Source organism: Oryzias latipes, chromosome 15, assembly GCF_053564925.1.
Source record: "Oryzias latipes strain Hd-rR chromosome 15, Olatipes_Hd-rR_3.1".
Lineage (NCBI taxonomy): Eukaryota > Metazoa > Chordata > Actinopteri > Beloniformes > Adrianichthyidae > Oryzias > Oryzias latipes.
The window spans coordinates 23,499,851-23,526,659 of record NC_136251.1 but is presented as its reverse complement, the minus strand read 5'-3'; the positions used below and the strand labels follow the sequence as shown (position 1 = coordinate 23,526,659).

At 41.7% G+C, this 26,809-nt stretch overlaps 1 protein-coding gene across 4 annotated transcripts in view; it reads left to right on the top strand.

Moving 5' to 3' along the window:
- Positions 1-220: 220 nt before the first annotated feature.
- zmiz1a (zinc finger, MIZ-type containing 1a) overlaps positions 221-26,809 on the top strand; it is a 95,003-nt gene continuing 68,414 nt past the window's right edge. For 2 of the 4 annotated variants that reach the window (XM_011484426.4, XM_011484425.4), the window contains exons 1-2: positions 253-431; positions 21,349-21,455. The gene's annotated coding sequence lies outside the window, so the exon portion shown is untranslated. Of the gene's footprint in view, positions 432-21,348; positions 21,456-26,809 lie in introns of all 4 variants that reach the window. The other 2 variants (XM_078931855.1, XM_004077107.5) reach the window with 2 other exon arrangements.

Sequence of the window (26,809 nt, the reverse complement as noted above, 5' to 3'; positions counted from 1 at the left end):
TCATCCATGTTTTGCTGGTGTTCTTGAGCAAATGTAAAAAAGAATAGATTGATACACCTCTACGCAACATTAAGATTACTTTTTTTATATAACCCAACACATTATCAAAAGAAAAATAAGCAAACAACCTTAAGTGCTTCGGCTGGCTCCCAGCATGCATTAGTGTGTAGTTCCACCTGAGTCTCTCGGTGAGTCTGGCCCGCAGTTTTCGCGCAGCCGCAGAGCACGGCTCCCTCTGGTAACTGAATAGCTAGTGTAATCTGACACTTCAACTTGCCGTGCTCTACGGTAGTTGATGCGGTCAGTCAGTCTCTCCGTCTTCGGGGATCTCACGTCGTCTTTGTGAAGTGTACGGAGCGAAAGAGAGGAGCGCCGTAAACGCGCGGTTTGGACAAACGGCGCGCGCCTTTGCCTCTGAGCGCAGACCTGAAGTAAGTTCCGCGCTTGCTGTTTTATGTTTTGATGCAAAGCGAGGTTTGGTGTGTGCGTGTTTTATGTTTTTGTTCCAAAGATGGGGATTGCCTCCCGCTGGACAGTCTCTACCTGCTAACAAAAGGGTGACCTCCTGGAAACCTTTGAGCTGCCGCTGGTGAACTCGTGTCAGTCAGTGAGGCAGATTGGAGCCGTAACTAACTGAGCGGCGCTGTAGCAGGTTTTAAACCCGTGCGTCAGCGAAGGTGCGCGCATTCTTGTGAGGACTCTGTTAGGAAGTGAGTGATTGCAGGTTTTGTGTGGGCGACTGTCTAGTCTCGGTCGATCAGCTGATGGCTCCGTCCGTTGATGCTAAACTAAGAATGAATGTCAGCCGGGGCTTGTTGACTACTACTATCAAGGCCATTATCGAGTACTTGTTGTAATACAATTAGCCGCCTCTCCGCTGTTAAACAACACCTGTAATGCAGCTTCAGTGATATTTGCCACCTTGAGGCGCGCTGATAACACTGATTGTGTTAACTGGATCCTATCGAGGATCATTGAGAAATCAGTGTGGGGTCAGATGGGACACTCAAGGGCTCTTATGTGTCCAGAAGACAGAATATTTCGGGTGTGTGGGGGATACAAACAAGCATATATTCTTGCTCTGATCGCTTGCATCGCTTTTACGCGCGGCGTGCGCTATGGAGACAAGCTGCTTGACTCAGCGCAGCCTTCTGCCTGAAGTCTGGCGGACCCTCCCCTGTTAAATTCCTCCTGTCTGGATGTGAGGCCAGCCGGGGCAAGAGCGCAGCAGAGGGGGGGCTCACGTTAGGAGGAGGAAGAGGAGATCCGCTCCTTCATTACCCCGCAGCCCACATCGCAGCTAAAGCCATGGAAAAGGTGGTCTTTTATTTTAGTGTTATTTCCACTAAGTCAAAAGCAGCAAATCTGGCACACAGATGACTTCTTGAAGCAGGGATCATTGCATGGGGATTGCATTAAATTGCAGATGTTATTGTGTCCACCCCCTTTGTGTGTCTCTTAAGAAATTGTGTAAACACATTTCAGATGGGTGCACCCTCCAGTGTCTCCTTCTTCATTAATTTAAACCGGTGATGTAATGAAATTGTTTCTGCAGCAACTCTTGTCAGCAGATCCACATTAATTAGTGCTGCTGCTGAGCTTATTTCTGCCCCTTTCTGACAAACCAAAGGAGTATTAAGTCGTCCCTGTAAAGCACCAGAAGAACACGCTCATTCTGAGGACGCTACCTGATAAATCCCAAGGAATTAGAGTAAGTGTTTAAAAATTAGTTTGAGTTTTCTTCCCATCTATTGTCCCTCTTGGGGCCTCTCTGTAACCAACCAGCCAGGCAAGCAGACAGAAAGGCGAGCTTGGAGACAAGAAGGAAGACTGTCTGATTTTCAGGCTCCTTCAGACTCACTCTGAAATCAAATTTCAAAAAGCTTTGAGGATTTCCTTAAATACATGCATGCTTTGCGAGAACTAATTGTTTTGGTTGGAACTGCCAGACTGCAAAAAGGGGATAGAGTTAGACGTGTAAAATCAGGTTATTTTTAACTGTGACATAAAGACAACACATGCTCTGGCTGAGCTACAAGTTGCGACCAAACACGAGTAAAAAGATTTGTGTTTGCTTTTCGACAATATGTTTGTTCCTCAAACCAAATAAAGAGACAGAAGGCAGAGATTGCCCTCTTTTAGATGCAGTGTTTTTGAAAATGTTGCACTTCCATCTAAAGAAGGATGCAAAGAGTCAAATCAGTGTCAAACACCTGCAACAATCCTTGAGGCTCAGTAGAAAATGAGAGCATCATACTCTCCGTCTTTGAACCTCCACAAAGCTGTGAGGTAATCCTGATGAGAAGTACAAACAGGGGAAAACAACTAATTACTTGTGTCGCAGTAATTAGCTTTTTGTTACTCAGCAATTTGCCAAGTTGCACAGGCTTTTCTGCTGTTGGCGCAGCTGCAGTCTGCTTTAAGTGCTTAAAACCTGGTGATCGCTAATCAGTGTTTTGACAGCCTGACATTTCATGCAACTGCTCATATTGTTTGAGGAGCCCCGTAAATTACTCTCTGCCTATTTCCTTGACTTACATTCCTGTAGTCTGGTATCTGCAAATATTTGTCGTAGCGATACTGAGCTGTTATTTTTCAATTTGTCTGTTTCTTTTTTAATAAAAGAGACGTTATTTGGCTACAGTCTTTTCAAGAAAAGAAGCTAAAATGGGGTTGGGATTTGGTGTTAGACCTCTAAATGTTTTACTTCTGTCCATAAATCTTCAGTTAATCTCACTTTAAGTTAAGACTTGGTAATTATAGTCTAACTAATGCACTCAATGTGAGGTTTTCCAGCAGACAAAACTCATCTTGATAAGTGACTTTGACATCAGTGTGGTGTTAGAAACCAAAAATTGACCAGGATGAGGTGCTGGAATTATGAAACCTCAACCAAAGTGCTTGTCACCATCCTCCTTTGTGCTGCAAACCGTGATCTGATGCGGTCAGGCTTGTGACTGCAGCAGGGCTGGTTTTGAACCCGTGAGCAGGCATGGGCAGAGCGGTTGTGGTTGATGCGCACACTTTTGTGCGGCATCTTAGAATGAAAACCCTCCCCTGTCTTGGATGTTTGGCACGTTTTTGAAAACTTTTCAGTGCTTTCAAGCAGCACTTTCTGATTAATCTACTTCTCAGAAAGTTTGAGTCCAGTTGTTTACACTACAGCTGAATCGCTCTAATACGATTTTCGCTTGAGCCGTTTCTTTGCATTGTCTTTTTAGTTGTTGCTGTGTAATTGAGACAACCGATCAAGACGGCAGTTTCTTAGGAACTGCTTGGCTGACCTTGAGCTATACCACCATGAAGGAGATGCTGTTCTCAGTTTTTTTTCTTTACAGACAATCGTGATACAACCCGGAGAGATGGAGAAAGGCAAACTCAGGAAACCTTGCAATGTTTTTTTTTTTCTTCTCTGCAGACACTGTGGCCTTTGAATCATAAGTGACACCTGGTCTCAACAGGAGCAATATGAGAGAAGACATAAGAGGAACAAAATGTTTCCTTTATCTGCCAGCAGTGGTGCCACCTTTGCTGTAGACATTTCACCATCACCAAAAAAATACATAAAAAGACCCCTTGCTTAAATGAGAGGAGGTGGGGGGGGTGTTCCCCAATTGAGAGGAACAACAATATTATGTGTCTGAGTGAGTGGCGTTGGCGTGTGTCTGTTTGGCTTGTAAATCCTGTTTAAGCTAAACAAACTCATTGTCCTCATCCTCCAACTGTGTGTGTTTTGTTTGCGCCCCCCTACCTCCTTTCTCCTCGTCTTTCTCCTCACTCCTTGGAGTTGTAAGTACAGTCACTAATTAGTCCCCTCTCCCTCTTCACAGTGGGTCAGTGGGTTTACAGTTTCAGTGCCGATCTGCTGTGTTTGCCTTGTCTCTCTTGATACTGAAGTGTGCCTCCGAGCCGCTGCAGAAGTCCTCACACTTTGTACGGCGCACAGGTTCCCAAGACTACGCTCGCATGCAACCTGTCTTCCAAAACCACCATAACTGCAACAGTCGCTGTTTATAAACACCAGCAGTGCTTCTTTTCAGGAGTTCCTTTTAGTTCCTCTCATCTCGGCATGTTCAAAATCTCTCTATCTTGTAATATAGGCTATAATGAATCAATTTCTAAAGATAAATCACCACATGCTGTCACCATAATGCAATTTGTGCTATAAACAGTCCCTTGTCTCGTCTGCGCTGTTGTCCCTCAGAGCTGATGCTGATTTTCTGGTGGAGGCTGCGTGGGAGATGCAGATGGATGGCAGTTATTCTGTGAAGGCAGCTGCATTATCTGCAGTGCTGCCTCCAGGGATGCATACTTCCTTGTTTTCTGACAAAGTAAATTAACTGGGATTTGCTAACTCAAACCGACAGCATTCATTCTTTGTTGACGATTAAAGTTTTTGGAAGAGGGGAAGTCTCGCACGAGGCATTCCCCCTTTACAGACACGAGTGTCAGGCAGCTTTGAATGGATATTAGATGGCAGTTTCTTTGTTTTGCATTTTCTTTGTCAACGATGTGTGTTCGTGTTTTTGAGGAGAGCCCCTGGAATGTTTTTGGTAATCAAACTTCTCTCACTTTTCCATCCAGTTTTGGTAGCAAAGTGTTTGTGGGTTTTATTCCCTCTGTGCCCTCCTCTTTGTTTTTGAAGCTGGAGAATGAGCCAGGCGCTTTCCCAGGGTTCTAAGGACTGACGTCCTTTTCATTTTCCCGCCTGGGCAGCTCAGATAAACAGGGCATATTTTAAACCACTGTGTGCATGCAGCAAGTGTATAAAGAGATGGGCTGGTGGGCCACAGAGTTAACTTCACACAGCCAGGGGAGGGATAAAGACGCCGTGGGTCAATGAAGAACCAACAGCGACACAAAGTCTCTGAGTTTAAAATGATCTCAGCGGTTCTTGATTTATGCCGTGGAGGATGGTTGCTGTCTGCAGAACTATTAATTTGTTGCAGAACTGTAAATATGACCAACATGACCCCCCAGCTCCCATTAGTCAGCGATGTCTCACAGGGTCAACATTAGGGCTGGGTTAAAGAATTATACAGTTCTGATCTAATTTCTTAAAAAACTCTGTATTGATTCATCTATAATTTAGCTGCTTTTAATCAAGATTTTGAACATTTTTGTCAAATGATAATTTATTTGATTAATGAAGGCTTTTATTTTGTCAGTTCCAATCACTAGTATCTGAAAACAGTTTTTTTCCACCCAAAAATTGGGTTGGAGAGGAAATTTTAAAAGAAAAAGTAGCCGATTTGTGTTAAATTGAAAATCTTAGTAGTCTGGCAGAAAAACCGATCCACATAAACATATTTTCTTTTTTTATAGCCCTCTGTATGCATTTCTCCACCAAAAAACTAAATGTTTGTCACAACAGTTTAGCACAGACTAAAAATCCCCCTGATGTAAACTACTATTAATATCAATCTCTTTGAGACCAGTGTAAATATTTGCTTGTGGCAAATGTCAGATGGCTTATCATATGTTCCCAAATGAAAGGTCCGGATGAAAAACCTATTTATCATTCAGACTTTTAATTTTAATCAGAAGAAAAACCTTTTTTAAATGGAATTTCTACCTATGTGTCTTGTTTTATAAAAGTGAAAGAGAGGAAGAAACATTCTTTTTCTACTAATTTACTCAAATTGAATGGCTAAATGTGATACAGATTTGATTTATGAGCTTTATGCCACAAATAGACACTTTTTAGATCTTAAAAGTGAAGCCAAATTTTACAAGCTTTTAACTTTCGGTTGAAAATGTACTATTTTTAATTGTTTTATTCTTTAAACATGTTTACACCCCTGGCTGCACGGTGGCGCAGTGGTTAGCGCTCTTGCCTCACAGCAAGATTCAAGGTTCAAGTCCTGGCTGGGGGACCTGTACCAGAACATCAATGGGGGACCTTTCTGTGTGGAGTTTGCATGTTCTCTCCATGCATGCGTGGGTTTTCTCCGGGGACTCCGGCTTCCTCCCACTGTCTAAAAACATGCTCCATAGGTTAATTGGTTACGGTAATCTAAATTGTCCCAAGGTGTGAATGTGTGTGGGTGTGTGTGGACACTCTACCCTGCGACAGACTGGCGACCTGTCCTGGGTGCCCCCTGCTTACGCCCAGTGGGGCCGGGATAGGCTCCAGCAGCCTTGGGACCCCTAAAGGAAAGAAACGGTAGAAGTTTTTAGGTTGCAAATTTAAAGATAATTAAAAAAGGGAGCTTGTAGTTAAGTCCCCTCTCTTTTCCTTGTGTCTCCTTACTTCAGATCATATAGGATTGCAGCTTTTTTGCGGGGTTCCAGATTAATTTCTTCCAAAGCCATCCATCAGTTTTTTTCTCGTTCAGCTAAGTGAACGCTAAATAGGACGTGTTGACATTACTAATGACCTACAAAGAGATTATACACCTTTCATGCCTCGAGATAGGTGTTTTTTTCTTTCTTAGTGCTGCATTTGTTGTCTGTGTGGAGCTTAACTGCTGTTTAGCAGAAGTCAGCACTAACAAGAGCAAAAACAACAGCAGACAGACATTACACTCGAGGATGAATTAGTGCCTAACAGTACGTTACCCCCCCCACCCCAACTATGTGCTGTCTACCTCTCCTTGTCATGTCTCTATAACCACGTCTCTGTGTATATCAGATCAACACGTCTGTTTAACAAGAGAGGAGGCGCGCCTTATTGATGCCTGCATGAAATCACCTTTGTCATGATGTGTGTTTGTGTGTGCGCACTTGCCTGAAGTGTGTGTGCATGTGTTTAAGCGCAGGAGAAAGGAAAGTGGGGGTAGCAACAGCAGCCTTGGCTTGGGGTGAGGTCTTGCCCTGATTTTCTGTGGAATTCCTTTGTTTTTGGAAGTCAGAATGGGGGAAACTGAATCTGTGTAGCCTGAGGGTCCCTGCTCCTTGAGAAGTCCCCACACACACATCCCTGTGCCGCCCAGCACTGATGCTTTTAGGGGTAGCTCTGTTTTCCAGGCTTGATGCAGCAAAGGTGTTTGTTTGCACCAAGGAAGAAAAATCGATAATCTTACACCAAAATGGAAAAGATGCAACCCAAACAGGAGTTTTTTTTATGTTTCAGAGCTGTGAAAAGGATTTTCACATAAGATCGCTTCTAGAAAACATGAATAAAAAAATTGCAATAACCATGTTCCAAAATAAAGTGTTTAGTTAAATAAAACGGTTTTTATTAATGCAGATATATTTTAAAGTCACACTCCAATCCTATTTTGATCTAATTTAAAAGAGTTCCCAGTGGTCTTTTAATTATAATTGTGCCATATTTAGTAAAAAAATAAAATAACAGTGTTGTTTTTTAGAAAATCTGAAATTCACTTCTGAGTTTTGGCAAAGACTGTAGGCACACACAGAGTACCCATCATCCCTTTGTTTACACTGTCTCGATAGCTTACAGTCCCTGGCCCCCCAACCTAAAAAGTCAACAAAAATGGCAAGCAATATTGAAAATATCCAGCTGTACTTGGAGCCAGATGCTTTCGTCACACCTACAAGCTTTTTCTAACGGCATATTTTCGTCTGCTCCGGATTAAAAATGATCAGAATAAATACATACTCAGAAAGGCAGTTTTAATCTAAATTTCCTTGATAGATGTCATCCATCTTCAGAAAAATACTACAAGAACATGGTAAAAACACCAAAAAGCACAATTTTCATTGAAGTGGGTCTTTAAGGTTACTGAAATAGTCAGAGCCTCTGAGAAATCTGCCCACTCCTTCTACAACCTGCAAACTTCACCTTGCATTCATGGCTTATTAAAACTAATAAACCATGGGTAATGGTGTTATAATTGTACAAAGGTATCTCCATTTGCCGTAGGCCACAAGCTTTCCATGACCAGATTCTTATCGGGCGGGCTGTCGCTTTAAGTAACTAACTTTGACAAAGCAGAGCTTTTCCCTCTCGTTTGAAGGGGGCTCGTGTTGAGTGAGGGGGGAATTGAATAGCCTTGTTGCCTGCCTCTTTTGAGCCTCCCTTTTCATCCCTGTCTCCCTGAAATGCTGGGAGAGGAGGGGGGGCTGGAGGGGGGTTAGAGGAGAAGGGAAATTGGAGAAGGGTTTGGAGGTCCTGTCACGTGAGCAATAATGGTGTTTGTGCCGGTCTTTTTCAGTCACCGTAAATCTGTTTGAATTGTCACTTTTGAAATAGTTATGAAAGCTAAAAGCCTCTCTATTGGATTGTGGCGGCAGAAGGAAGGCAGCAGGTTTCCTTTGTGCCTTCTTGACGATGAAGATAATCAGGTTTGTTTCTGGCCATCCTGCTGTGAGGCTATAATTAGTTCCCTTCTTTTCTGTTCTCATCATCTTTTGCATCCTCAGATTGGAAGCAAAACAGCACAGTGGTCTAGTTGAGGTCATGCGTTGAATTCCTTCTCTTGTCCCCTTACTGCACATTAACGTTATGCAGGAACTTGTTTTTATTTGGTTAGAAAGGCTTGTGAGGTGTCCCATTCCTCCTCCAGGTCAGTCAAAGAGACAGCAACTGCTTGAGGTACCGTAAGTCTCATTTTTGAGTGTCACTATCTAACCTGAGTCGCTGTTGAATGACTGAGACATGACAGCCGATCTCACCCCACTGATAAAGACAGCCCCATCAATTTGAACTCTTTCCTCCCTTCCTTGTCATCCTTATTTTCTTTTTTTTTTTAATGCTGTCCATCTTCTCCTCTGAGCTCATCCTGTTCTTGGGTTTGTGTGCCAGCACCACTCATGCCTGGAACAGAGCACCAGGGCAGACATCTGTCGCTCAGTCTCCCTGATCTGATCTGTGGCTCAAAGCGTCAGGGTCATGAGGAGTAGCAGAGTGGCTCCAGACACTGCAGAGAACAATCTAGAAGCTTTATCATTGTGTGTTTAGCCCATGTGGTTTTATATAAATATAAGAAAGCACCATTTACCGGTAAATGGATTTAATCTACGCATGTGCTGTGGTTTTATTAGGATGTTTATGGTATTTGTGGAGCGTCTGTCCTTTGGACTGTGTGGCACTTTGTCAAAAACTGGACCAGCTCTGTCACATGAACTCCAGATAAAGCTCCTCCTAAGATTCACAGGTGCAGCGACGGAGGAAAAACGCTGCTCTTATCAGGCTGTCCATCAGCTGCAATGACAGGGGGCTGATCTAAGGCCAGTATTTTAACAGTTAAACTGGATCTGTGGCAGCAGTAGTGACAAAACAAATGACAATGTGAACAAAAAGGCTGCTAACCACAGCTGCTCATTTTCACTGTGGAAACCCTTTAGGTATTACTGCTAAGTTTCATACTTTACATTCTTTCTTGATAGGTTAATGGTGGCATGTTTGCTACGTCAGCTACTGTTTTTTGTATAATTGTTTTTAAAACTCTTTAAAAAATTGCCTGTGTGCAATCGTGAGAAGTAGGGCTGCATGATACGAGGAAAAGTCGGAATATGCGATATTAGTGATCAATATTACGATGACGCTATAACTTGTGATACATGAACAAATAGCAAAACAACTCATTTCCATTTCACTGCAGCAGTTTAAATTGAATAAGAGTCAACACTACTTAAATTGCACTCCACATGGCCCTCCTCTGCATGGGATGTGAGCATCTAGCATAAAAGGGGTCCATCCGATTGTTCAAATGCATGAAGGGATTTGTTTGATTTGTTTAATACTTTAAGCTGCTACAAGATTGTTTTTAGCACATTTAAGGTAACCATTTATTGCAATTTTTGCAGTGTTTTGCGATATGTGCATAGCACAGCTTGAAATTGTGATAACGATAAATTTGCGATTTATTGTGCAGTCCTAATGAGAAGATTGTTTTTCTAAAGGAAAAGAACAAATTCTTAAGAAACACTTGTAGCCAAGGACCATACTGATGATTTTGCAGAAATACATACAAGAATTTTTTTCTCTTACTTTATTTTCTATTTTTTAAATTAAGTTACTGACTGCATCATTTTTTGACATTTGTACCACAGACTCGACATTACAACATATAGAACATTTAGTTACTTTAAAAGGGGCTTTCATACTGGGCTGCTTGATATGAGTCACAGAGTCTGATTTGCTTGACTGGTAGGAAAGCTTGCCTGAAGTCTGATGTGTAGAAGAAGAAACCAACCTCTTGAAATCATACTAGGAAGCGAACCCTGGTGCAATTCAGGAACAGTGTGATTGTAGACAAACTGTTCCATGTGCAAAAAAAAAAAGGAATTGAACCAGCAAGAGTCTATGAAAAAAGTCAAACAAATTTTGAATCACAAAATCTGAATGAGTTTAAAACATTGAAACAATTGAATAATGTAGGTATAGTGGTATAATAAAGAATTGCAGGCACTTGTTAATATGTGATTATCAGAGGATAAACTAGAGCAGACAGATGACTAGCTGGTTTTCTTTCTGCTTCTCTTTCTTCTGTTCAAAGCTCATTTTGACTAACTGCTACTCTAAATAAGAAGCTATTGCAACTGAAGATTCTGTCGGTACTTGAAGGTGGCGTGTGAAAGCAGATAAAATAAAAGTAAGTGTCTGACACATACCAAATCTGAGGATTTATTTTAGTAATAAAAAAAAGATGGAAAAGTTTAATTCATGTATATTTTGTTTGACTTCAGATAGGCTAATAAGGCTTTTTATGCTTTTTTAAGGCATAGTTTTGAGATTTTGCTTCAGATTACAGTCTGACTTTTATACATTGGTAAGATACCTTAAAACCAAGCAATGAAAGAAATTTACAGAACAGTTGCCATTTCTGTCAATTGATATGAGAAAAATTGTTGTTTTCAATCTGAATTGTTTTATCGTTTCCTTTTGTGGCCTTATTCAGATGTGCTGGTTTGTTTTCTTTGAAACAGACAGACATAAAAAATGTATAAAGGCGTTGACAGAAATTGAGAGATATCAAGAACTACGGTTCTTTATGAAAATGTGGTGGACTCATCTGATCACCTTGAAGGCTATAAAACAAATATTCTATCTAATTTACAGACGCTGCTTGAATTCAACTCCACTCTTAGGTCAACAGAATCACAAAAGTGAAATTAATGTTTCAAAAGTAGATATGTTGGGATATTTTTTACTTTTGTAATCTTTTTAAAGCACAACAGTCAAAAACGCTTCTAAAAACGGATGGAAGCTGGCCTTTAATTGTCCCCACTTGTGTTTCTGTCGGGCAGGAGCTTTGAGTACCTGTTATTTACTGATGGCAGACAAGGGTTGGGACAATGAAAGAATGGGGGCACAGGAGCAGTGTCGAGAAAAAGGAAAAGAGGGCTAGAAGAAGATGGAGAGGGACAGTGATAGTGTGTGGCACTGCAGCTAGGATGGTGTACAACCTGCTACTCAGCTGCAGCCACCAATCAAACAGAAGTGAATGGCTGCTGGCGCTGAGCCGTGACACTGATCACTGGCGCACAGAACACTGTCAAAACCATCTTGATAGGTAATTAGGGCTACTCCTCACTCTAGCTGTTATTTGCTAACATAGCGTAGTGCAGCTATGATGGGCACGTGACATCCAACTCTGGCTGCACGTCTTTGTGTAATGATGTGTGTGAACCTTGTTTTAAAGATAAAAGTATAGTGCCACATACACACAGAAAGCGCTGATCGCGGGTTCTTGGATTTGATGCCCAACACTAGTACATGCACCTGCAGTTGGTAGAGGCTTGGTGCGAAATGTTGAAGCGGTGCAAATCTTGCGAATCTTTTTTTTTTGGAAGTGGTCACTTGAGCATGCGTTGATACGGCTGGTGTGTATTTACTATTAGAGTCCTTTAAAATAGTTACTAATGCACATTGTGTCGTGTGCAGGCCATGTTGTTTTTAAAGAGCCAGTTAAGTTTGCATGATGAGATTTAACCTGTTCTGCAAACCCAAGTAAAGAAGAAAAGACTAAAGTAGAAACGCAGACTGGCAAGTTGGTGCTCCTTTTGTAATATAATATTTAAAATACCCCCCTTTAGCCTTCATCCCTCACAAGGAAACCTCTGCAAAAATGCCTGCTTTCAAACTTGCATTGCAAACAATTTAGCAATTTGTGCCGTTATTATCCTAATTTGCATAAATGAGAGAGAAAGAGAGCACATTGTGCGTGTGCTTTGATTAAGAGGGAATGTGTTTGAATGTGGGTCCTCCAGCTTCAAGAAAGATTTGATACTTGAGGGGCTGAAGTGTTTTTGATGGAAACTCCATTAATGATTGATAACAGGAGGAGAGTGGTTATCTCCCTTCTCCAGCACCATCAATTATTGAAAGCTCCTTGCTTGCATTTTGGTGGCACATAAAATATCACCATTTTAAAATCTCAAGTTGATACTATGTGCCACAGGAATTTGGATTGTGCATTGATTTCCTGAAGAACTACCTCCCTTGGGGTATCATCTGCTCATTTTTGTGTGCATCTCAAAGTGAATTTATGCTTTGAGATGTCAGATATTGGCAGTGTTGACACTTTGTGCTTCAGCTTCACATCTATGTGCCCAGACTTGCAGGTTGACATTATCTCAGGCTTAAAAACACACTGGTGATTAAGCACTTGCTCTTCACTCTAGCCTCTGATCCAGCTGGCTGTGTGCTAACACAGTGCAGTACTTTTAATAGCTGGAATGAATCAGCTGCTGTTTATGGTAAGAATCCCACATGCCTGGTGCTGAGTATGAAGTTGATGTGCTGAGTGGATGAAGTGAAGGAGGAGATTTGCATTGGCTTGTGAGTGTGTGCCAGTGCAACAGCGGACATTCTCCGAAGCTAAGTGCTGATTCAAGTTGCATCAAGACAAGCTGACAGGCCTGCAGGCCTTTCCGTGTCAGCGCAAAGGTTCTCATCAGGTCTTGCAGAGAGAATTCTCTCAGAAAGCTCCACTGCACTTCCACACAGTGAGGCTCGATGAAGTCTTTGTGCTGCATGTGGCATCCTCGGTGCCGAGTGTCTGCCTGTTTCACTCGAAGTGCTTCAAGGCACAGCAAGAGTACGGTAGATGTTTTTGCGAAACTTCAAGTGGCTGCAGAAGCTTTCTATAACTAAGGTAATGATTATTGGGCTGGTAACAAGCAGAGAATGCCTGGAAGCAACTCTGTTGAATGCTTCCCTGTTTTTGCATCATCTGAGTGACACCTTCATTTAGTGGTGTCAATACTGAAGTTATTTATTGGCAACAAAGCCTTGCAGCCTGAGTCTCTACAGAGAAACTAAAAAAACTGGATGTTTGAAATGGTTGTCAAGACAGAAGGATGTCATAAGTGAGTTAGAGCAAATAAAAACCATTAAAGTGACAAATTTACCGTGTTTTTACTATTGGGTGGGTCTCAACCATTATTGAGGTGATGTGTGCTGTCCATTTTATGTCAACAATGATGTATTCAAAGAAACTACTTTCCGGTAGCTGCAGTGGTGAGGTGGTTTGCAGTTGGATTTGGAGATTAATGCGAACAGGGTTAACAGCACAAAGAGATGCATTTCACAGAGGAGACGGAGCTTTGCGTTCGACCTTTTGAATGGTGATAATGACGCCGGAGACAGATGCACTTCCGCCTAAGCTGCACGGCATCATGCCTGAGTTTAGACAACACCGCCGCTAATAGAGCGCACTCATGTGGGGTTAACAGGTCCACGCTGTAGCACATTTACAAAAGGGACAGTGTGTGTGACGCTGTCAGAACACAACATGCTAAAACGTGAGAGACGTGTCAACATTCTTGTGCCCACACACACACACACGCAAACACACATACTGGTACCTGGTGCTCATCTGTAAAATGGAAATAAAACGTGTTTGCCTGCCTGCCTGCCTGTCTGCAGGTCTTGTCTCCCTGTCTGTCCTTGCACCTGAGAGCATCAGCAGGGTTATTAGACGGGCCCTATGGCTGTCGCTGATAAGGCCTGTATGGGTGCTGCTCCTGACAGAACTGCCTGCCTGCATTGCAAACACTAGTCTCTGGCCAGGGGATTACTGTCTTCTGCCATTTCTGCTGATGCCTTTCTTTATGTTATCCTCTCCAGTCAGATGTGCTGCATTTGAATAACTTGCCTGATGTTGTAGAAATAGAACTCCCTGAAATCTCCCCCTGCATATAAATGAAGGGACGCAGGCAAAAGACGCTTGTAAGAAATCTTCCTGCTGTCTTGCTTGCGTCTCCATCTTCTCTTTCCTCCTGCAACTGGCCATAACTGGTTATTTACATGCTCTGTCACTTACTGGGCGGAGTGATGCTGATGGGTTAGGATGCTTGCTAATCCACTCTCCTGCTGTCATTAATGAGAAGCAAACAGACTATTACCACCTCCTTTCTCTGCTCATCATAAGCTTGCCTGTTACTCATGTGCACGAGCCACGCACACATGCACACAAACACACACAGCTGGGATGGAGAGTGCTTCTTGTTTCTTTAGCACTGCTGAGTGGAGCCCTGCTTTGGTAATTGATCCTGCTCAGTACATGGTGAGGAGGCAGGCAGAGAGAGGGAGGCAGGCCCTAAGTGTTGTCAGTTTGCTGCATTAATTTTTCAACCGTGGCCAGCGAGGCTGGAGGGACGAGGAGGGGCGTGCTGCAGAGCTGGCTGTGAGGAAACATACTGTACGTGACGCTGCCTACACTCAGATTACTGTTGATTGGTGCTCGTGCTAAAAAAAGTTACCCTTTGTGAGTCTCAGTTATGATTCAGCTGATTCGTCTATTTGCTCTCAGCCTCATCCCTGTGACAAATCTGTTTCACTCCGGCTCTTTTCCTTCTGCTGCTCATGAATAGCCCTCTGGGGGTTTTATGACTTGTGCCTTTGTCGGGGGGCTTTTTTAACCTATCAGATGGTGTACAATATGTACAGCTGATGATGGACAGACTTCATTTTGGTTTTGACTCCCTAATGATGTCCGTAAATCAACTGAGATATGGATTTAATTGGAGAAGAATGGATTAGATTACTCAGTTTTTAGTTGTAAAAATTGCTATTATTCCTTCTCTGTTCCTCACAGCTTTCCCTGGTGATCTGTGTCAAAATACTCACCCCCTGTAATTGGTGGCTGCTCTATCACAGTGCAGGTCAGCAGCTGCAAAGGAGTGATTTTAATGTCCGTCAGAGCCATGCTATCGAACACTTCCATGAGTCATTAAGACTGGCTCACAGACACGGTGGACGTCACCGCTGACATTTGTGCAGATGTGACTCACAATTTCTTGCGTTTATTTAATTCTTTGTAGGCAATTTAAGCATGACACATTTGATGTAGCTTCTCCCCAGCTTGCCTTCTGCTGAAGTGTAGCACCTCGTCACAGACGTCACGGAGAGTGTGTAAAACGGCTCGGTGATGATGCGGTGTTTGAATTACACTGAGAGAGTGCGCTGCCTGGAGACTGCATGGGAGTGAAATCATAATCGTTGCAGTTGTAGCTTCCAAGTCCCACACTGTCAGAAAGGATTAAAAGCAGAAGATAAATATCCTGTCTTCATTTTTACACATTAAACGGCAGTATATGATGATCTGCAAAGACCTTAAAAATGACAATTAAGCTAGATCTGAAAAAAGTGAAACAATTGCCTTGACTGTATTATCTACAAACAAAAACAGTTCTTTGACATTATAAAAGTGAATTAAAAACATGTAATTGTCCATCTTTTCATTCAGTCTGTTTTAACTCAAACTGCACTGTCTTTTCTGGAAAATCTTTAAGCACCAGCCTTCAACAAAGCCTTTCTGTTGTCGATTTAGTCGTCTTGAAGTCCCAACTGAGATAACCCTGAGAGTGTCAGACACAACTCAGACCACATCAGACGTGTTTCTCTGCAGGCAAAGTTCCCCTTTCTGGAGAACAGAACTGTTGATGTGCCAATGTTCGATCATTTCCGTGACAGATTGAGCAAACTAGATAATAAAGGCTTTGTTTCATCATTTTGTTTGGGCTCAAAGGGGAAATCCTAAAAGTTAACCAAAACAACAACATATTGTAAAAGACCATTGTGCAAAGAAGTTTCGAATTTTTTAGGCATCCGGCTGAAATCCTTTTGGAAAAGTCCCCCTTTTCAATCTAATGTTCTGGTTTAGAGTTTACCCTCAATGTTGCAGCACACATTGTAAACAAGCAGGGCAGGCCTAAGATAACCTCTGTGATTTACAGTCTGTCAGGTCATGCAGGTGAGAGTCCTCACTGCTGTGTCCCATCCAACAGGTGTGTTTTCTCTCCCAGGTGTGACGCCTCTCCACCCCCCACCTCATCTCCTATCCTTTCACCCGTCTGCCAGTTTAGCTAGCCAGGACAGGCCTTATTTCTCTCCAAAACTATGATTGCATTCTTGAGCTATTCCTGCCCCTCCTTCGGAACAAGAGCCCTCTCCATCTCTCTTTCTTTCAAGCAGAGGCTGCCGGGTGCATATCCCCTTTGAAGATGTAATCTCGGAAAACACAGAGACATCTCCAGGATTATCTTAAATGTCTTCAGTATGTCAACAGCCTAGCCCTGTTGCAGAGCAGCTTTTGGCCGTTTAAGGGGTCGGCTGTGATGACAGCAGAGGAAAATGCCGCGCGGGAGAGTCAGTCATGGGGTCAAACCTGCTGACTCCATTCAGGTTCCAGACTCTCCCTGTTCAAACTGGATGTTAAGCGATACGATGGGTTGATGTACTTCCTCTTCTGGTGGGGCTGGGTTTACAATCCAAGGTAATGGCAGGCAGTGAAATGCTCAGGAACAGATGTTGTTGGTAGGTAAAGTACATTTATGTCACTGTTTTTCCCCCAAAATGCTACAGCAATATGAGCAGTGCAGCGACAGAGCTAGAACATTTTAAATGGGGAGCGGGAGAAAGACTTTGGAAAGGTGGCAAATGAAAACAGATTGGAAGGCCATTACAAGTGAAAGGACCAAACATATGTATTTCAAACTGTTATTTATTTATTGCTTCTTTAAGAATTTGCATTGTGTTGATGATTTCTCAATCTTTTTTCAATAATTATATCAATATTGACTCAAAAACTGGGGGGCAAAACTTTTTGCTTAGGGGTAGCTGCCCCTTTGCCCTCCTATAGCTCCGCCCCTGAAATAGTACAAGATCTTAGCTGAGCGCACAAAATCAAACGAGCGAGTTGTTGCAAAAGGGAAAGCTAAAGCTCGACAAATTAGACGCAGATAAACGGGGACTCCTTGAAAAGGTTCTTGACTTTATCATATCAGATGCTATAGAGAGGAGATTTTTAGGAAGTTCTTGGAAACTTAATCACAGAGAGGCCGCCTAGGGAACACATTGTTATCGTAATTACCTGCTGAGCAGTAACTTCAAAAGCAGTGTTGTCGATGCCTTACTGCCCTCTTCTCAGTCACACAAAGCTGTCTTGTGTGGGCTGCAGCCTGCTTTGACATCTCTGTGCTTTGCTCTGAGTGTTGTTGTGTGTGTGTGTGTGTCCCCCCCCCCCCCTCCAATTCTCTTTCCAGCCATGAACACAGAACTGCAGGGCAAACACGCAAATATTGTTTTGGTGAGATCAGGCTTGCAGATTGAGGACGGGCTTGCGTCAGTGTCTACGTGCGGGTGATGGCTGGCTTCGGGGTCACTGTCAGGAACCGACGCCATACGGAGACCTCTTCTGTCAAACAACAAGACCTTCCTGCCACCCAGCACACGTGTATTTTGTATTTCTTTCCTTCGCTTTTCAGTTTAGAGCACAAATGATCGGTTTGAATGAAAAGCAATCCCAGGCTCTTCACTGATGGCATTTAAACGGGAGGAAATAACAGTTGATGATATCAGAGCAGGAGAGAGTGATAGAGAAGGACGAACAGCTCATGGGGGGAAGAAACACTTGACCTGTTTGTTTTGGAAAAATGGTATTTCTCTAGCTAATTTCCTTCTGATAAATATCTGACAGCTCATTGTAAAGTGTTTTATCTTGGCTTAAGGAAAACCTTTTCTCTGGTCTCCGATCGATTTCAAAGACTCAGCGGCTGCTCAAAATTACACCCCCTCCTCCTTATTTTTTTAAATTTTTTTTAAGAGCTCTTCCGTTTGCATAGAGGTAATCAATTATGTACAAAACATTTGCCAGCTAATTTTAGATTCCCATGGGCTTTCTCCTTTTCATTGCCATCCTTCTGGGTCCCTACCTCTCCAGACAGGCTGCAATTTCTCACTCAAATCATTGACTGCTGTTGGCTGTGCAGGGGGGGGATTGATTTTTACTGCGCTCGCCCTCTCTGGTTGAACAGTTGATGAGTTGTGTTAAGACACTCAGGGACGGGCCTGTCTGTTTTAAGGAGATGAGGTAACCTTTTATAGCTGGCCTTGTATAAATACATATGTACCTTAACTGTAGACATGAATATGTTGATGAGTCTGGGAGACTGGGATTTACCCCAGGTGGCTAAAATAAGCAATGTGTTTAGTTCACTAGAATGACTCGGTTAAGAAATTTGTCTTATCTCAGTCGATTCAGTCAGACATGACTGAAAGAATTCAGAAAGAAATACCAATGGTGAGTGAAAAATAAGAGACCACTGATTGGAGTAGAAAGTTAAAGTTAATATTGGATAGCTCCAATATTGCTCGCCATTCTCGTTGCACAGGTAATGTTGGGCTGGAGTTGTTAGGCGCTGTAAGCTAAAAGTAGAAAGTGTCAACAAAGGGATGATGGGAAATGAAGGAAGGCTCACTCAACACCAACAGTCCCACTCACAATTCAGAGGCAAATTTTTGATAAACTATTGCCACTCTGCAGAAACTATGGCCTAGAAAATGACACCTTTTTTTATTTTTCATTTTGGTTTTATAATCATAATTAAGACAGCTGGGAACTCTCTTAACAGAGATCAAAATATGATTGAAGTGAAACTTTAAATTCGATAATTTCATCAAATATCCTAAAAGGGTGATTTCTCAGAAATCAGTGCAGACCTTTTGCTGCTCTGTTCATATTATTGAGGATCACATTGCTTAAACTCCATCTGAAGCCCGCGTCTCAAGTGGAAGCAATTTTCTTCTTGTCTAGTGTCTCTCATGCGGTCTTACAAATGAAATTCAGCTGCAGGTCTAGATGTTGTAGTGCATTTAGTTTCTCATAAATGTTTGCATTCCTCAGTGATTGCTCCTTATGGTTTCCAAAACCCAGAAAAGTGTGCTGCCTTTAACCACCATTAGTCTTCCTTTTATGGATATGCAGGTTAATGTCATTGCAGAATATCAGAAAGTTCACTTTTATTGTTGGCAACTGACAGAAATGTTCAACTGAATCAATTTAAAAGTATTGAAAATGATCACAATAAAGAACTTAACATATGGCGAGACTAATGGTACGATACGATCCTTTTCTTTTTTAACGGTCACCCTTACACACTACAGACACTGACATTCTTCATTGGGTCCATTGGTGCGTGATATAGCTGGGTGATATCAACCTAATAGGCTTACCTGTCAGCACTGTATGGGACTTAAACCCTGTAAATTACATTTTTCTGCGACACCTGCTCGCCTCCCCGCATATTTATGGCTCTCTCCTCTGCCCTGTCCTCTTCTTTTTTGGCCTCTGTCCAAAATCAACCCCCTCTTCCCACATAATGTTTCTTGCTACGTTCCCTTCTTCTCCTGGGTTGAATGAGTGAGCAGGTGTTATGTTGTATGAGGGGCCCCTATTACTTTCATGGACTTCCTCCCTTTTTGAACAATATTTATATCATTTTCCTTGAATTCCATCGATTTTACTAAATGTAAGAAGAAAAACTTGAAAAATTTGATTTATTCTATCATAACAAACTTTTGCTACATAAGAAAAATTGACCAAAAAAATGTTTTTAGTCAAATTCATTCAATAAAATATTTATAATTTTTTGTACATGGACCACAGTGTTGCAGTACAAATTCTCCAGTTCTATGTACTTAAGTCTTTATAGATGCAGTGCAGTTTAAGGAGAGCTGCCACTATGTGGCTTTAAATGAAAGTAACTGTAGTGAGAAAAAAATTGTGCATTTTACCAAAGGAAGTCATTTCTGTCGGTTTTCAGAACAACAAATACAACGTATATTGAGTCTTAAACCACAACAGTCATGTCCAAATGGGCATTATTATATGGGCCATTAAAATGCCAAGATATATCATTAATATTGATGCTAAACAGGTTTATGGAAATAAGAAAAAAAAGAAAATATCTATTTTTTAGAAATGTGCATTTTCACTGGAAGCTTGTTTATTGTTTACAACATTGATTTGTTTGCTGGAAACATATGGTGACCGGTACAATGTTACAACCTCCTTATCGGTCTAAACGAATCCATTTCTAAATAATTAGTGCTGCCCCTAAAACGCCTCGGATGCACTCATTCTCCTATTGCTGATATAGATTTTAGTCAAAGTAAACAGCTGCAGCTCTTTTTGTTTTTAGGTTTGAAACTCCTGCTTTGTTTCAGCTGCAGTTTTTAATTTAAATTGAAAACAAAGATTTTGGCCTGTATTAAAAAAACTGTATAAAGGAATTTAAAAACAAACAAACATTCAATTGAGAAGAGTGGGACTCAAACTGGCGGCTTATGGTTATAGACTGTTTGGCTTAAAAATTTTAATTACTTTAATTATTTATTGGGTTTTCTTAGAATTCATGACAGTTTTATTTAGAAATGTATGCAATTTAATTAAATGTGTTCTACAATTCTTTTGTTAAACCACTAAATAGTTACTTACCGGTGGTACCTTTAAAGGGAATATAGTTAAAAAGAGTATTGCTTACATTTTTAACCAACTATATATAGCTTGTAAGAAAACAAATAAAACTACTATGAAACAATCTGATTTGATTTCATTCTGGAAGATTGAAACATGCAGTCGCTAAGGGTGCATCAAGGAACAGACTGTAAGTGTGGTTAGCAAATCCCAAAGGCTTTGGTGTCTTTGTAGGTTTTGGGGCCATGCTGGATTTGTATCAGCTTGTGAAGGGGGCAGAAAAAGCTGTAAACACTGAGAAGAGACAGAAGAGACGAAAGGGTGCATTAAGACAGTGAATCTCACCCCTCGGAGTGTAATGGACTCAGGGTGAGGACTGGCCAAGCACCAGGCTGCTGATAACCTTTGGGAAGGACATTGTTCCTGCGCATTGGGGGGTGGGGTTGCACGAGTGTGTGTGTGTGCTGGTGGGGGGTGTTCACACAAGTGTGCTGCATTATACAGAGGGTGAATGGTGGTGCAGTTGTTCATCGGTTCATTGGCTCTCTTGCAGGGTTAGGAGGTAGAGTAAATGGGGCAGTATAGCAAAGTCCCTCCTGGTTTCCTCCATACATTTTTCAACATCAGGGTGTATTTTTCTCTGATGCGTTTGTCCTCCGCCTGAACCAGGTTCTCCCTTGCATTCCATTAAAATGAATCTAACAGCCTTTTCTTCTGTCTCCTTTCTCCTCAGATCATCCCTCAAGGAGAGGTTGGAGAGGAGGTGTGCATGAGGAATACATGAAGGGTGGGACAGGGAAGGGGTGGCGACACAGCAGCAAAACCACTGAGGTCACACAGGTAAAAGAATTATTTTGCAGCATTCTGTTGTTTGTGCTTTTATTATATTTTCAGCCTTTGCTTCTTTTTATTTTGACTTGTAGCTGGTCTGGCACGCAAAGCCAAAGTGAGGGAGGAATGAGGCTGATTTTTATTGGGCCCTCTTGGGCTGGTGGCCCAGGAAAAACTAGGAACAGGGCAGTTTTCAGCTGCTCTTAAAAAAAAAAAGTACTGTTTGGCTCTGCCTGCAAAATCCAGCTAGGCCCTGCCCAGACCTCTGCAGCCAGTGTCAATACTTGGAAAAATGAGCAGAACCTTAATGACTTGACTCCAGAAATATTCCTTCTTTTTTTTTTGCCTTTTTTTCTTCTTTTTAAACCAGATTGTAAAAGAGTGAAAACAGAGAAATGGAAACCTAAGACTTGAAAACAGTTATTTGTTTTTATAGATTGTGCTCTTAATCCTTACTATAGTTGAATTTTGTCTACAAAACGGTCAGCACTACACAATTATCCTCTTTATACCACATGTTTTTGGGTTCACATTTGGCAGTTTTGTTCATTTTCCACAATCAATAATCATAATAAAATGCCAGCTCCACATCAGTTTACACTCTTTTGTTTCCTCTAACAGATTCTTTGCTACCAGGGATAAGAGCAGATGACCGGAGGGCTTTAAAGGGTGGGTGGGGGCAGATCAGGGATCAAATAAATAAATAAAGGGCTTGCTAATCTTTCTTAAAGCAGTGTGTTTCTGTGTGGTTGGCTGTTTGAGTGCATGCGTTTTTTAGGGAGCATCTGTCTTGTGGTGTTTCATGTCTGTGCAGACTGACAGATATTGTGCAAACGCACACTACTATGGGGGATCAGCCAAAGCAATTAAGGGCTTGATTGCACAGAAAGTGACCGGTTTATCTTGCACACACATATTCAAAAATGCATGCTATGGCCATAAGAACAGGCACATGTAATGCACATTAGAGAAAAAAACTGCAAAAAAGAAACACAGGCGTGAAAGCTTCAGAAAACCATTTTTATCACCTTTTCTTTGCTGCTGCCATCCTCCATTCATGCTTTGTGCCGGTCATCAACTCATATCTGCTAACAATGTTTAATGCCATGTTAACACATTAACACAGTGCTCCACCAGTTGATCAAACAATTCTGTGGTTAAGGTGGAATTTGGCCAGCCATTCTCAGTATTGTAGATCTCGTTGGGCTTAATGAGTTTGGAAAGGCTGTCGGTGCTGAGACCATGTTACAGGCTGTTGCTGTTTACAAAGTAGAATTTTCCCCTAGTTTGAACTGGATATTCAGAGGTTAGGATGACATGTTACACCCAAGTCTGTTTTGACCAATGAAGCTGAGTTTCAACAGCGGCAAAGTAAAAGTAGTAAGCTAGACTTATTTTTTTGTTTCTTTCTGCTTTTTTATTTTTATTTTTATTATCGTTATTTTTTTTTTTTTACAGAAGTGAAAAGCCAGAATAGCATGCATACATTTTGTTTACTTTTAAACAATGTCTTATTCTAAAACCATGGATGCAGAAATGGATCACTTGTGGTGATGTTCATGCCGGTTATCATCTTTAAAACTGCTTTCTCAAGCTGACTTTTTTTAAAGTAATTTTTGGGGGAACATGTGCTGCAAGAAGCATCTCACAAACAAGCAGCAGTATAAAGTGGTGCGAGTGGGAGGATGAAAGAGAACATTGTCTTTTTCTCTCCAGCTTAAGGACAGAGCAGAACAGGTTGTGTGAGGATACTTGCTTTCCCTAACAATGTCTCACTTTGCCCCAGGGCTGCCCCTCCTTCTCTGATGCAGCTGAGAGTTGTGTGGAGTTTGAAACTGTACATTCTTTCTGCACCAGACTCTGTTCCCAGTGTGCTGAAGTTTTTAAAGTAACAATGCGACTTTGCTACCAATTGAGATAATTGTTGTATTAAATTACAAAGGAAGTTTATTAAAAAGATTTAGCTGGCTTTCTCTATAACAGTTTCTCCCTTCATGACTGAGTTTGAGTCACACAGAAAAAAATGCCTTGTTCATTATGGCTACAGCAGCAAACAGAGAACAAAGAGGCATAAAGTTCAGGGCCTTTTTTATTGCAAACTGTTATCTGGTGACCAAATGAATATGTTTTATCTCTTCCCCAAATGTTTATCTTACATATATCTGCCTTTTATCTACATTCTCATCACCTTGCTTTTTTTAATTCCTACATCCAAGCAGTTACTGTTAACCAAAAAGTTAAAGACCCACTCCGATCATCTTTTGCTCTATTTCAAAATTGTCCCCAGTGTTTTTTGTTGTTGTTATGATTGTGCCGTTTTTAGCCACAAAAAAACTGTTGTTTTCAAGGACAGTTTCTGCAGAGATGCAGTACGGAGTTTTGGGCATCATAGTTGGCATGTAGCAACCCCGGCCCCTTTCCCTTCCCCGTTGGTAAGAGCTCAGAGTGGGAAGCTTGGCCCACCCAGCGTATTGTTTATGTAACAAATACAATCTTTATTAAACAGCTTTTTTTCGTCTGCTCCTGATTTACAACAATTTGATTAAAGGAACACTCAGGAATTAAATTTTAAGCTTGTTTTTCTTAATAAACGTCCTCCATCAGTCATGCCACAAAACATAAAAAACGCAATTTTCATTGGAGTGGGTCTTTAAATCTTTGGATGGCAATAAAACTTGCTCTTCTAGCAAATGCATGTCTTGCTTTGCAGAACAGTTGACATAAAGAATGGTCTCAATGCTACCTAATGAGTAGAAAACAACGCAGGTGTGCTCAAAGGTTACCTGTTTATCAAAGGTCAAACTGAGACAAACCGCCCACCAGGCTAATGCTAAGTTAGGTTGCCAATCACTTTTCAGGATACTTTCTCTGCAGCAAGAAAACGCCAAACACCAACCTTGAATGGTCTCCATGTTAAGTAAAATGATCGCCACAGGAGGGAAAATAATAGGGTCCAGTCAAAAAGCATCTCATTGATAATTTTCAAAGGGAGCCAAAGGCCAAAGTGATAAAAGAGCAGATTACAACCTTAAAGGCGTAGAAAAAGAATCGTCCAAAGACTTCTGCAGGAGACATGGAGAAAGCACCTACATTGCTTCAAAGGCTTTCAAGAAACCAAGTTTATCATTTTATGTTTTGTTTTTTTAAATGACACTTTTTTGACATAATATATTTAGGAAAAGTCAACATACTAAAACACAGGAAACTCTTGGAGAATCTCTTTGCTTAATTAAAATGTACTTCAAATCTAAAATTAGTTTGAGTAGGAATAATATGGTGCATAACTACAGGTTACCATAGAAATCAAAATGTTTCCCCAAGCCAACAAAATCAGAGAGAAAGTTGTAATAAATTCAAATTCTCTTTCAAATATCTGCTCATATAATCTGATATGACATCACTCAAGTGGCTCGCCATCTTTATGTGCTGGTCGGTCCATTATGTTATCCATCACTGGATCTCTCTGTCTGGTATCGTCAATTACCCGAAGGAAAACAACATTAGAGGCCTGAATGGGACATGGAGCTGTGGCAGGCCTGACATGGCTGTGTTATATTATTACACAACCTGTTGGCTGTCCGCCTGTCAAGTGTCTCCTGACTCTGATGAATGGCTGTAATATGCCGCACATCACAACACTCCAAGCCACACACTCATTAATGGCTTCTCACAATGCTGAGGACGCTCCTTCCACGCCGAAGCAGGACTCCCAGAGAGAGAGGGGGGGTGGGGGGGTGGGAAATGGCTCTCATGAACACGTCGAGCTCGTATCGGTAAACAAAAGAATCACGGTGTCCTCATCTGCATCGTTTCACAAAATTCTGGCATCTGGCGCGCTTTGGATGACGGGGCACAAAGCAGAAGAAATATTGATTGTCAGCGTGAGACATGTGTTTCTCGCTTATAGGCGTCTGTCCATCTGTGGCACGTTCACAGCGATTATAGGAAATGTGTGAGATGCTGGCCAAGTGTTAGAGAGTCACAGTTGACGTACAGGGAGAAAGAAGGCTGAGTGACTTGGATGCCACGTGAAGGGAAGCTGATTGGTCTTTCTGTCAATGAATAAGGAGCTCCGCCACCAAAGATCCTCCAAACTACTTGACTCTAAATGGCAACAAACAGATTTGATTGTCACAGAGACTTCTCCCTCAGAGCGTTCAACTTAAGCTGATGAGCTATTTTTGAGGAACGTGTAAGCGAAATGCCGAAACTTTTTCAAATATTTGTTAGATGTGAAGAGTTTGTTTCAAATTTGCTTGACCTTAAGTCACATTGGTGACCTTGTCGTGCTTTCTGTGGGTAGAGGTCACTGCAAAGCATCGTTCCCAGGATTTAAGCATTATCTTGCCATCAATTTTTAACTGTTTCATAGAGAAATTGTTGTTTTTTAGAGGCATAAAATGGTGATGTTAAAAGATTTTCATTGTCACCTCACTTAGATGTGTCTGTGTTTTTGGGCTCTCTGCTGCTGAACAGCACCTGCAGCGTGCGCCTGCCAGAAACAAAGCTAGACATGGAGAAAGCTTGCATGAATATTCCTCTGTGTCTGTGTTGGTGCATGAGTTCTCTCTCACAGTGTGAGTTTCTCAGCTTGAAATGCAACACCTGCAGATGTATCTTGTAAAACTGCAGCCGCCAGACTCACTTTCATTCAGTTAGGACCATTGAAACAAAGCCATGAAAGTAGCTCTCTCAACAGTGTGAAGATTTTCCTGCGTTGGTGTGCCTTCGTGTACAGGATTTTTACCCCCCCCCCATTGTTTAGTTCCAGAATCTGTTAACTGAACGGCAGAAAAGAGCAGTGCTGCTCCCCATGTCAAAATCTCTAAATTTGGAACATAGGAGGTCCCTGACAGCCTGTTGACATGTTGCAGATTTATGCAAACGTGCACACATACACTCATGCTGCTGCACAGGTTTTTGACATTGCACATTGTAGCAGTGGTTTCTAGTTGCTGCTGATCTTTGTGCTCTTCAAACTCCAAATACCAGAGCTGGAGTTATTCTCCACTCTGCTCCTTGACCCTCCTAATTGAGAACGGCTGTCACTGAGGAGGGAAAGAGCTATACGGGAAGAGAGATTAAGAGCAGATTCTTCTGTGAAAGGAAGAGTGAAAAAGTAAAAGAAGCAAGGCGCTAATTCTGTCCAGGCTGATGTTGGTCAGGTCTGACCATAAGCCAAGCAAAGCTACGTACAAATCTGCAGAAAACAGGAGGAGCAAAGCAAAATACAGCATTTGATTAGAAGAAAGAAAAAAGGCAAATGTTGTTTGGAGTTCAGAGAGAACTGGATAAAGGAAAATCAAAGCAGAGGGAAAAGAAGAGGTGCGGTAAGCTCAGTGACAGCTGCATGCGTGTCGTAT